The sequence below is a fragment of the Peromyscus californicus genome, unplaced genomic scaffold (genome assembly GCF_007827085.1).
Source record: "Peromyscus californicus insignis strain IS unplaced genomic scaffold, ASM782708v3 Scaffold_11__1_contigs__length_118956290, whole genome shotgun sequence".
NCBI lineage: Eukaryota > Metazoa > Chordata > Mammalia > Rodentia > Cricetidae > Peromyscus > Peromyscus californicus.
This window is the reverse complement of record NW_026294402.1, coordinates 1,253,204-1,265,329: the sequence shown is the minus strand read 5'-3', so window position 1 is coordinate 1,265,329 and position 12,126 is coordinate 1,253,204.

Below are 12,126 nucleotides of genomic sequence, written 5' to 3'. Positions count from 1 at the left end.
ACTCATCTAATATCTAGTCATATTGGAGCAAAAGGAGATTTTAGAGACTCATTAGCCGGGGCCCTGAAGGTAGAATGCTCCCAAAGCATCTTCATTGTGTCTCTTTGCTTTTAGTTGTCTGCTCTTACTAATTCAATTCTAATTCTAAGACAAAAATGATCTTTCTAAGACTTGAATCCTGTCTTTCCCACATGTCTTCTATATCAGAATCACTCCTTTGAAGGGTTAACCTCCTTGCTAGATAACAGGTCCTTCAGCAATAGTCCTGTTTTCCTCACTAGCATCTTTTCCTTTGTGTTTTGTGTTTCATGGTGTCACCTTGAAGGAACTGAGACATTTCCTCATCTAGGAGCAAGATGGTTTCCTTTGTTCACAAGCTTGTCCCAAATGCAGGCTGGATATTTAACAAAAATGGCCACATTGGTTTTTAATACATTAAAATACTCTCATAGAAGGACTTAAGTTATCTTATTCTATTTTTTCCCACATGATTCTTTGTTTTAGCTCCCAAAGTATAACAAGTCAAGCACATGGAAGAGTGGGGAGGTAGGAGTTCCCAGGGACTGCTACAGAACTGAGTATTAGCTAATCAACACTCTGGTTATGCTGGCTGAAGAATACTTTGGATGTTATTCTTGCACCCATTCCATCTTTTCTAGACAAACATTATGTAATTGCTAGTGTTGTCAGCTTGACAGAATCTAGAATCACCCATGAGATTGGCCCAGGGATCATCCGGGATCACCCAGGGATCATCTAGATTAAGGTAAGTCTTTGAGGAGATCTGTGATGGAATATCTCAACTACAATGATTGATGTGAGGAACATTTTCAGATGGGTAGACCATTCCTTGGGCATGGTGTCCTGAACTGTACAAAATGAAGAAAGCAAGCTCAGCACATGCGTTCCTTTCTTCCTTCCTGCTTTCTGACTGTGATGTGATGCGACCAATGCTTCAAGCTCCTGCTGCTTTACTTCCTTGAACTGTGAGCCAGAATGGACCCCTGCCCCCTTAAACTGCTTTTGTCAAGGAATTTTTACCATAGCAATGAGAAAGTATTAGAACATTCTAGTTTTCCTCTGAGATTCCAATAAAACATTATACTTTCATGGTACTCTATGGCTGCCTTCCTGTCCTTCTATGCTCCAGCACTCTGAGCTCTACCCTCTTCTTTCTCTGGGTAATAAATGCACACCTTGAAGTCATGGTTTAATCATTAAGGTAAAGTAAGTTCAGTACAGTGTTTGACATATTGTTTTACTTCATTAAAACCTTGCATTTTTCATTGTATTCATAAGGGTTCCATTTGTTTAAATTAGAGTGAGAGGGACTGTCAGAACTCATCCAAAGGAATGGTGCATGGTGAATGCCTTGGGGAACTGTGTGAAAGACTCCAGGATTAAAAGGCAGAGGGCATTACCTTAAATGCATTTTGTTCCTTACAACAAATATTTGCATTCTGTCTATAAGACATGCTTATTCTTATTTGATATTAGAACGTAACTAAAGACCCCTAACATGAGTTCAGCAGCTGTTAATGGTGTATAATTGTAGCATATTATTTTTCTCAATTTTTGACAACAAAATAGCTTACAAAATTGAATTGGGGGGGGAGTTTTTTTTGGCTTACATCAAACCACAGAAGTAGGAGTATAAGGCAGCTGGTCACACTTGTATTTGCATCCAGGAAGCAGAAAAAGGTGAATACTCCTGTGCAGCTAATTTTCTTCTTATTTAATATGGGACCAGAGATAACAGGATGGTTCTACCCAAGGTTAAGATGATATCCATCTCAGTTATCCCTCTCTAGAAACTCCCTCACAGCCATACCTGTAGTGGGGATTCATTCCACCAATTAGCTTTGAGGTATAAGCCTTAGGGCAAGGTTTTTGATCTGCGTGTGTGATCCCTTAAAAGGAAAGAGAGGGAGGGTCATGGTCTTTTCTTCTTTTTCTTAAGGTGGGTTCAGAGGAGTGGATCCATTTGCTCCCGGACAGAAAGGAGAGCAGCTGTTCACCTGGTTCTGGTTCGTGAGTGTATTGTGAGTGTATTCCCCTTTATTACTTTAATAAATCCTTGTTACCCCATTAAACAGACTTACATGGACTTCTTGTAATAAGTGATGCCCACATGAAAAGACCCCACACACTCCTACTGGAGCAACTATTAAAAAAAGTTATGAGTTTCTGTCTCATATCAGAAGAGTCACTTGGTATGGGACAAAAAAACCCCAAAAATTTAGGGACTAGTGTTGTTGAAATTGTATTTCTCCCCATACTTATTCTTGACTCTTTTGAACCCTTCTTTAGATATAATGATATCATAAAGTTTAAACTTTCTATTTTGATATTAATAATGTCTAAGTTTTCTACAGTGAACAATACAATTTTCTTTTTTCTTTCTTTTTTTTTCTTTTTTTTTTTTTGGTTTTTTGATACAGGGTTTCTCTGTGCAGCTTTGGAGCCTTTCCTGGAACTCACTCTGTAGCCCAGGCTGGCCTCATACTCACAGAGATTCAACTGCCTCTGCCTCCTGAGTGCTGGAATTAAAGGCCAAGCTCAATAAAAATTTCTTAACAGTGATCTCTGATATCTCCAGAAGGAAAATGAGGCCCCACAACAACAACTCTACCTGGTTCATAATGATGCCATTGCACTGATAAACACCACTCAAAGGTTGGCCTTGGACTACAACTACTCAAGAAATTCCAAGGTGTCTGGCTGAGATGGCCTACCATCTTATACCCCTATCCAAAACTTCAGATAAGCCTTGCCCATTACTCTGAGACTGGCTACAAATGTTACAGCTAGTCATAATGGGATTTAAGCATTGTCTTAATTTTTTACAGGACCCCACAGACATCACCCCCTAGACAGCAGGAAGCCATTCTAAGAAAATGATGCCTCCTTTCCCAACAGGTTTTGTTTTCTCAGGGTTATGGACAATTGTCATTTGTTAGTGGTTGGTTTTAAGTTAATAGAGTTGGGGATGGATCAATAAAGTTTAGACTTAGGAATTTCTTTGGAAAAGAAAAAAGATTTATCTAGATAGGATAATAAGGTAAATTATTGTATCTACTTATAAACTAATTTAGCAAACTATCAGCTTTAGATAATTTGCATTGGTATGGATTCTGCATATTGATAGAAATGTAAAATTATTTTTCTATTTCTGTTTAGGATAATTTGTATAGTGATACATATTAAGGATATTGTTATCATATTGCACTACACATTTCTACATCTGATTGAGATACAAATTTGAGGTCATTGTCTTTATACTGTGTATCTGTTTATAGATTGTTTATTTTTGTAATATGAAGCTTTAGGCTTTTTAGGTTGATAATAGTTACAGGTTAATAAGTTAATAAGATATACATAAATGTATATCAGATAAACAGTTAATCTACAAACACTTCATTGACCTGGAGAATATGGCATTCAAATGTTTAATAGCTTAGAACTCTGTTGACATGAGACGTGACTGCTCCTGGCAGCACCATTCTACTCCTGAGAGAATGTCAGTCATCAAAGACACTCAATATGGAATTTGTATTCTTCTTGGCATAATTGGCCTGTTGGACAAAGAACTGCCCTTGCCTCTACTGCTGACAGTAAGCAAACTGTCCAATCTGGACGAACAGAAAAAAAGGAAAAAAGACTGTTGAACCTTGCCATGACAGGGTAGGACAGTCTCTCAAAACTTTCTGCTTTGAAAATGGTCTGTCGGATAATCTAGGCCTGTAGCCAAAAATGGATGCCCCAACATTACAGACAAATATTGGGTGACTGTCCAGGCAGCCAGCTGTCTCTGTCATTTCTTATATATTTTTTTTAGTTGCTTGCTTGCACTTCCTGTTCACAGGTAATATTATTTTACTTCTCAGGTCTTTCATGGGGTTGAAAACTAGATGGTTGCAGTTATATTCCTCTTGTATCTTGCTAAGAACATATCAAGTACTAGAGTTAGATTCTTCAGGATGGGACAGCTATTGGAGTAATCTCTATATTTTGCCATTTACCTATATTCTGTATATTCTGGACATCTAGTATGTGTTTCTTGCTTGATGTTGTTCTTGTTGGTTGTAGTTCAATTTTTGTTTATGTTATTACCCTTTCTTTCTCCTGGACATTACTTGATAATTGTTCTAATTGTATATAATTTTGTATTAGGTTTACAATCTTCTTATTTAGACAGAAAGGGGAAGTATAGTGGGAATTCATTCCACCAATTAGCTTTGAGGGCATGGTTTCTCATCCATATATGTGATCTCATAAAAGGAGAGGGGGGTGTCGTGGCTTGTTCTTGTTCTTGTTCTTGTTGCTGTTGTTGTTGTTGTTGTTGTTGTTGTTGTTGTTGTTGTTGTTGTTCTTCTTCTTCTTCTTCTTCTTCTTCTTCTTCTTCTTCTTCTTCTTCTTCTTCCTCTCTTCCTCCTCCTTCTTCTCCTCCTCTTGCTTCTTCTTCTTCTTCTTAGGGTAGATTCAGACAACTGGATCCATTTGCTCCCAGGCAGAATGGACAGTGGCTGTTCACCTGCTTCTGTGTTTGTGAGTGTATCTTCTCCTTATTATTTTAATAAATCATTGTTACCCCATTAAACAGACTCACATGGATCTCTAGTAATATGTATCTAGAAATTTGTCTTCTAGGTGATTATATTGCCTGTCAAGTAGAACAATCAATGTTAACTATCATATAGAAAATAAGGGTGGAAAGTCCCAACCTATAGAGTGCATTCTGTTTACATGATATGTAAAAATAAGTGTGAATGATTTTCTGGGATTCTCTTCTTAATAAGAAAATAAAAAAGGTATACAATAAACAAAATCATTATACTACAAATTTTAATTCCACTTTGAGAAAGGCCATAATTTTGAGCATAATTCTCCCTATAGCTCATTCCTTACTCTAAACAAAAGCCACTGTTGCATTTTTTACATTGCTTTCATGTCTGCTTATTGCCATAGTTACAGAGATGGTCAAATATATATCTATGCATATATATATATACACACACACATACACACACACACACACACACACACATTTTGAGATAATCTCTTACTTTCAAAAATGAAAAGGAGAATAGAAAATACAGAAAAGAAGCAAAAGGCTTCTGTCAAATAGATTTTATGATGCTCAATTGTTAACTTGGTACTAACAAAAGCAAGATCAATTTCTCCTATGCTTCCAATGGCAGAAAAAAATGTATAGAATTTAAAAATAAAATTTGCAAGAGCAACAGAAGAGTCTAGCTCCTAAGACAAGAGGGGAAAAAAAAAAAACAGGTAAAGAGGAATAAAGTAAGGTTGGGAAGTGACTCACTTTATAGTTTACCAGTGCCTGGAAGAGCTAAGAGGGACATTTTTCCTTAGCACATGATCTTGTGGGTAGCACAGAAATAGCACTCAAGAAAGCATGACTAAATATTTGTTATAAAGACTTACACGGGGGCTTGGGAGATGGCTTGATGGCTAAGAGTACTGATTACTTTTCCAAAGAACCTGGAGTTCAATTCCCAGCACCCACATGGTGACTAATAAACCATCTGTAACTACAGTTCCAAGGGAATCTGATTCTGTCTCTGGCCTCCATGGGAACTGCATGCACATGGTGCACAGACATATATTCAGGCAAAATGCCTGAAAATAAAAAATAAAATAAAAAGTTAGAAGATTTAGCCAGGATTATTTGCATATTCATTCAATGGAATGCTCAGAATGATTCAAGTTTTATGATAGTTTTTCAGATTAAATGCAGAGTCAAACAGCCATTGTAGCCCCGCTTTCTCAAAGTTCATAGACTAATAGGAGATACAAATACTAATTCCCAGTTACTCAAATAAAGATATAATGAGCTACCATAAAAGGGACATGACAGTAAAGCACCTATAATACAAAAGCAGGTGGTATGTGGGCTTACTATATCCCAAGGGCTTCAAGATAGTCTCCTTGAGAATGTTATACTGTCTTGGATCTAGAAAAAAAAAATTTGCTAATGGCAGAGAAGGCACAAAAACACTTGTTCAGGGAGAAGATGGCTATAAAGAGTCCTTACAAAAGGAAGGTGTATCTGTGGAAGATGGACATTATGGACTATGTGCATGATGGAGCAGGACACAAGGATGGAGATGATGATTGTTATGTAGCAGAAGCCCAGAAGGGACGAACCCTGTAGTGTCTTTTGGGTTAGATTAAGGCTTCTGTCATTGCTGTTGAGCTCATTGTAGAACCATTGGAGACTTGTGAGTCTGGGATAATTGGATGAGATTTACTGTTCCACCATGCTCATTCTGGCTGCTGATGGGGGTAAGAACATAAGTGACAGACAGGACATATATTCAACGGTATGTGTGATTGCTGGTGACAGTTCTTCCTAAGGAGATTACAGGGGAGATAAAGTTAAGGGCATAGATTCAAAACACCTTTTGGAAGTGCAGCAAACAAGGCATTGGGGAACAAGAAAATGTGTCAAGGACAATTTCACTAGAATCTTCACAATCAAATCACCTGAGTAATAAGATCAAAGTCATTCTTATCCACATAGAGTTCTTGACTAAATTATGGGTGCAGATAATCAGGAGATTTTTTTTTTGAGAACTTTGTAGGAATTGCTAATTGGTCTGATTTGGTGGTGTTAACCTCTAGTAAGAGGAATGATTTACAAATGAGCTTGGTGCTTATATGTATAAATGCTGTTTAGGAAGTAGATTTGTTAGCAAGTCTTGTCATCAGTGCATGAGCAGACACTTAAGAAACTCACTGAAAGTATATTTTGTGGAAGCATGCCTTCTATTATGCCACTTCTGATGAAGGTTAAAGTTTATCAAAGCTGACATTCCTGCTATCTTTCTATTTAAACCCACTTGACTTACAAGTTTTAAGCATACTTTGTGATCTGATTCTTGATTATAGTTTTCTACCTTAAGATAATTTAATTATAGATATCAAAAATTCATCTCACACTGTATAGGTATTCCCTTACATTATTATAAAGCTCAGAGATTTAGTTAGGATCTGGTGCTGGCTGGCTCTCCTTCCACTTGGGTCCTGTCTCCTCATACTTGCTAACACTTGATGGTTACAAGATGACAGCTGACATAACCATAGTAATATTCTTTCTTGTTCACATGTAAAACATCAAGTAGATACTCATTCCTTGAAACTATGAAACAAAAGCCCCATGTTGTATGTGTACTGACTTAAACAAACTGCACTGGGCTAGATAGTTAGATTCTTCTGTCTGACTCACATGTGGTACTTGTAATGGTTGGTACCACTGAAACTCATATTCAGAGAAAATGAGAAAAATGGTTGTTTTTGTTGTTGCTTATTTTTAAAGGATGGGGGACATAGGCTCTCATATATCACAGGCTATTCTTGAATTTGCTATCATAAAGGAAAACCTAAACTCTTCATGACTTTCAGAATACCGTACTTATATGTAGATTCAGGATGACCTTTAACTACTAGGGTGGCTGGGATTACAGACATGTGCCATTGCACCTAAATTATTTGGTGTTAGGGATCAAACCCAGGACCCCATAAATGCTAGGCAACCACATTGCCAATTGAGCTTCATCACTAGCCTTGAGAGATAAGCCTTTAAAGGCAAATATATATTTCAGAGTAGAAAGGGATGTCGTGAATTGTTAAGTGCTTAATGAAGAGACACTGTTGCATCAGTGGACAGAAAAGCTCTGAAGAGCCTGAAGAAATTACAGACTGAGAGAAAAACAGCTGAGATTCAAAATCTGATCTGTACAGAAATATGAAAACTTTTAAGTATTCCCATGATACTGAAAAGAAAATACAATAGTTGAACTCATGTGTAGGTAATATCAAACATCTGAGACACTAAAAATATTGTATAATATTTTCAGGTTTTGTGTAGAAGGTGTACCTGAAATATAAATGTGCTTCTTGTTGAGACTTGGTTACAGTCTCAAAACTATTTTATTGTGTATGAGACAAATGTTCCAATATTCGAAAAGAAACCCCTCAGACCTAAGATACCTTTAAATGTAAGCATTTCAGATATGAACTATAGAAACCATATAAACTTAAGTGGGAATTCAAACTCAAACTGGTTCTAAAATTTCTATTAACTTTATTTTTAATATATATAAGTTTGTATCTGAATTTATTTTAAAAATATCTTTTTAAATTAAAAACTGAAGATCTTGAACATTCAGAGTATTGAGTCAGAGGAATGGGTGCTTACTGCACAGTGTGTTCCACCAATTTGTGTTCAATCATTGGCTTTTGGAAGAGATTCCAGGGATCTTAAATGCACTCTCCCTTCTTCACTTCTCTTTTTCTCAGATGCAGCAAGGTTGATTAATTTCCCTCATACTTACAAGAAAGGTGCTCTTTCTCAGACAACTCCATTTTCTCATTGTTACACAGTCTGAAGGGGTGGGTTCTATCTCTGTTGATATCAGTCAGCAGAGAATAAAATCTGTTATAAATCTCCTTGAATTCTGTTGTGCTCTTTCACCCTCAAAACTCAGGACTTTAAGTTAAACTTCCCTTCTTCAGGTTTCTAAAGCAATGACTCACAGCTGACAAATACAGACCCTCATCTTCCAGTTTTCTAAGGGCAGAATTTGGGGTTATGTCCAGAGGTTATTTAATAGCCACCATTATGTTCTTCAGCCTTAACCATCCATATAGCTTCTCAGACAATTTATTATACTCTGAAAATCTGGACAGATGGGCTATCACAACTAACATGGGAATACTAAGCAAGGGCAAAAGCAGATTTTAACATATGATTCTATTTCATCCTCAGCATCTATGAGATGTAGACCTCAGTGTTATTGCTGCATCTGGGTAGCAGCTGCTGGGATCTGGCTGATTTAGGTACAAGTTGGCAGTTGGGAGAATGACAAGGTTATATTACACATGTGACAACCTACATGCAGATAATGATGCCTGTTAGAGGAGGGAATATATTCATACTAGAGAAGGACATGGCAGGATTTATTAAGGGAGCCTCAAGGGGCTCAGAAAGAGTAGTCAGATTTAGGACATTGTTTCATAGATGTGGTACTTTGGACTCGTCAGCCAATGAGTGGAAAAGTCATCTGATCTCTACATTCGGAACAGTAGGGCAGTCAGAGCCCTTATTTCAGATTTCTGAGTGTTCTGTCACAGAGAAACATTGTCATATTCTGTTTGAGCTGCCATAGAACAATCATAAACTGTGTATTATAAATAGATTAACAGTATTCCTTACAATCTTGGAGTTAGGAAGTTCAAATCAAGGCACAAAAGATCCATATCAACTTTTTCATTCAACTTCTTGCTATATCCTCATATCACAGAAGCAAGGGAGTTCTCTGGGATCTCCTTTATAAAGACGGTGGCATCATTCATCCATGGGCTCTACATCTTAATCCCATCTCACTAGGGATTGGTTTCAATGTATGAGTTTTGGAGCCACACAGTGTCTATGAAACAGCAATAATTCAAATTGTTTTTGTGTTTCAGAGTTAGATTCTGCAGTGGCACCAGAGAGATTCTTTCTGGGTAGTATGGAGAAGTACAGGCTGGAGACTGTGAATACTAATAAATATGGTAGTCAAGCAGGTAACATAAATAAACAAAGAGATCTTGGTGTGATGGAGAGTCAGGAGACCTGTGTAAAACTGAGGATATGTATGCAACTTACAATGGGCTCAACTCCTCAGATCTTTGATCTAGTTTTGCAGAGCTGACACCGAACCTATGACTTTTTGTCATGGAGATATATCACTGTTTTGAAATCATAAGGAATTTTATCTGTAAAATCTTTTTTAAAAATATTGATAGAGGTTCAAATTTGTGGCTCACATAGACATGTACAAATTTAACTGATTCTATATGATTCCTGGTCTTGGCCATTTATGTAGGTGAAACTAGATAATCTGAAAAGGAAAAGAGATGGATACAGTGGGGAAAGAAACAGAGAGAGCCATTATAGAGCCCATTGAGTCTGGAAAAGCTATACAGTGGCAGTCTTTTCTAGTACCCCAAACCATGGCCTGGTAACCTCCAAGGGAACCCTAAGAGATTTACATGAAAAGCAATGCAAACAGACTATACTGTATTGACCCATGGAGCATCAATAAGATCAATTGTGTTATGATAACCTGGACTGAGCACCAGTATCCTTGAACACTAGACATCTTGTGTCTCCTGAAACCACTGTCTTCAAAGACTTTTGGAGAAGGAGAGGGAGATGAAAAATGTCTGCCTCATACTTCTTGATAAATTTGAATAGAGATAGTGAAGATAATGTGCTGTGTTTAAAGTAAGAGGGGAGCATGGCATTATGTACAGTTCAAGGTCAAAGGCATGAAGGTAGAAGTTTTGTGGCAATGCTTGAACCAGCTCCATTTGAGCCATGTGGTGAAAAAGTCATGCAGAAGCAGGGGTCATTTATTTGAAACCTGTGAATTATCACATCACAGTGACAAGAGTGGGAACTATTGAGAGGAAAGGAATCTCCTGTGGTCTGAATATGTACCACCCCAAGTTCTTAACTCAAAGCCTTACTGCCATTGTAACTATATTACAAGGTGGGATTGGGAGATGGGCAAATAGCAAGAGTGGAGCCTTCATGAAAGGAATTGGTGCCTTTTATAAAGAGGCTTTTGAGAACTAGCTCTTCTACCGTATGAGGGATTAGGAAGATATGAAGGAGGTGCAGATATGAAGGGAGAAACAAATCCTCCCCAGTTTCAGAGCCTGCCAGTGATTTGCTCTTAAGCTTTCCAACTTCTAAAACTATGAAGGATAATCTTAGTGTTTATGAACTATTCAGCTTAGGGAGTTCTGTTATAGAAGCCAGAATGAACTGAACTCATCCTCTGAAGCTCATTCAAAATGCCTTTAGGTCCTGATGTTTCAGCTCTGTGACTGCACTGACTGGTTTGCCAGAAGCTTGAGAGCTAGAGTTCTGAAATGCTGAAAGGAACAATATTTGGAATGGCCTAAGTGTTTCATCATAAATTCCAAAGGAGATGGCCACAAAGGAAAGGTGGTAGGCAGATCAGGGTACCTTTTAGTACACTGTAGCAAACAGATTGAGTCTTGATCTTATTTGAGACACAGTTCTAGAGTTTGAACTTGAAGTCCCCAATGTTAAAGGATTATTTTGCATGCAGTGTGGACCTCTTGGAAGATGGCAGAAACCTTACTAGGTGGGTACTAGTAGAAGATACCAGATCACTGGAGACATGGAATTGAAGGAGATTGCAGAACACTGGTCTCTTACTATCTCTCTTTGCTGCCTAGCTTCCATAAATTGAGAAGTTTGTTCTTATACACACTGCCATGATATACTGACTTACTGAATCCAAAAGCCACGGGGTCAATTCACTGTGGACTGCAATCTCTAAAACAGTCAACATAAATCTTTCCTCTTTGTGAGTTGCTTATCTCACATATTGTGAGGATGAAAAGATACCTAACACACCAAAGACTTCCATAAGTCTTAGATTTTGGGAAGGTGAAACACTGGTAGGAAGTAAGATCTTTTTTACTCCCACACTAATTGCACCTGAGCTTGTTATACTTCCATTTTATGGCTAGTTAGATATACATTAAAATTAAGGGATTGGCCAAGGTCACCCAGTGTTGTGTGGTGGAATTAAAACTTACATTCTGAAATCTAGATTTATAAATGCACCAAAACTTCGTGACTGTGCACCAAAGTGTATCACTTAAAAAAGCATCTCAAATATGATGCTTAAGAAATAAGGACAGGAATGGTCATATCTTACTTTCTTTTCTACTTGCTGTGATAAAGATGACAAAGCAACTTTGAGGGAGCATTTATCTGGCTACAGTTTCAGGTTACAGCCATCACTGTGGGCCAGTCAGTCCTGCAATCAGGCAATCATATCACAGTCAAGAGAGGAGAGGAAATAAATGCAAGTATGTCTACTTGTGATCAGCCCTGTCTTCATACATATGTATTATTGGATCCCCTGCCTAGGGAATGTTGCTGCCACAGTGGACTGGGTCATCCCATATCAGTTAACATGATCAAGACATGAGTATAGGGCAACCTGATATAGACAATTAATTACTCATTTCTTCCCAGGTGATTCCAGAGTGTGTCAAGTGGATGATTAA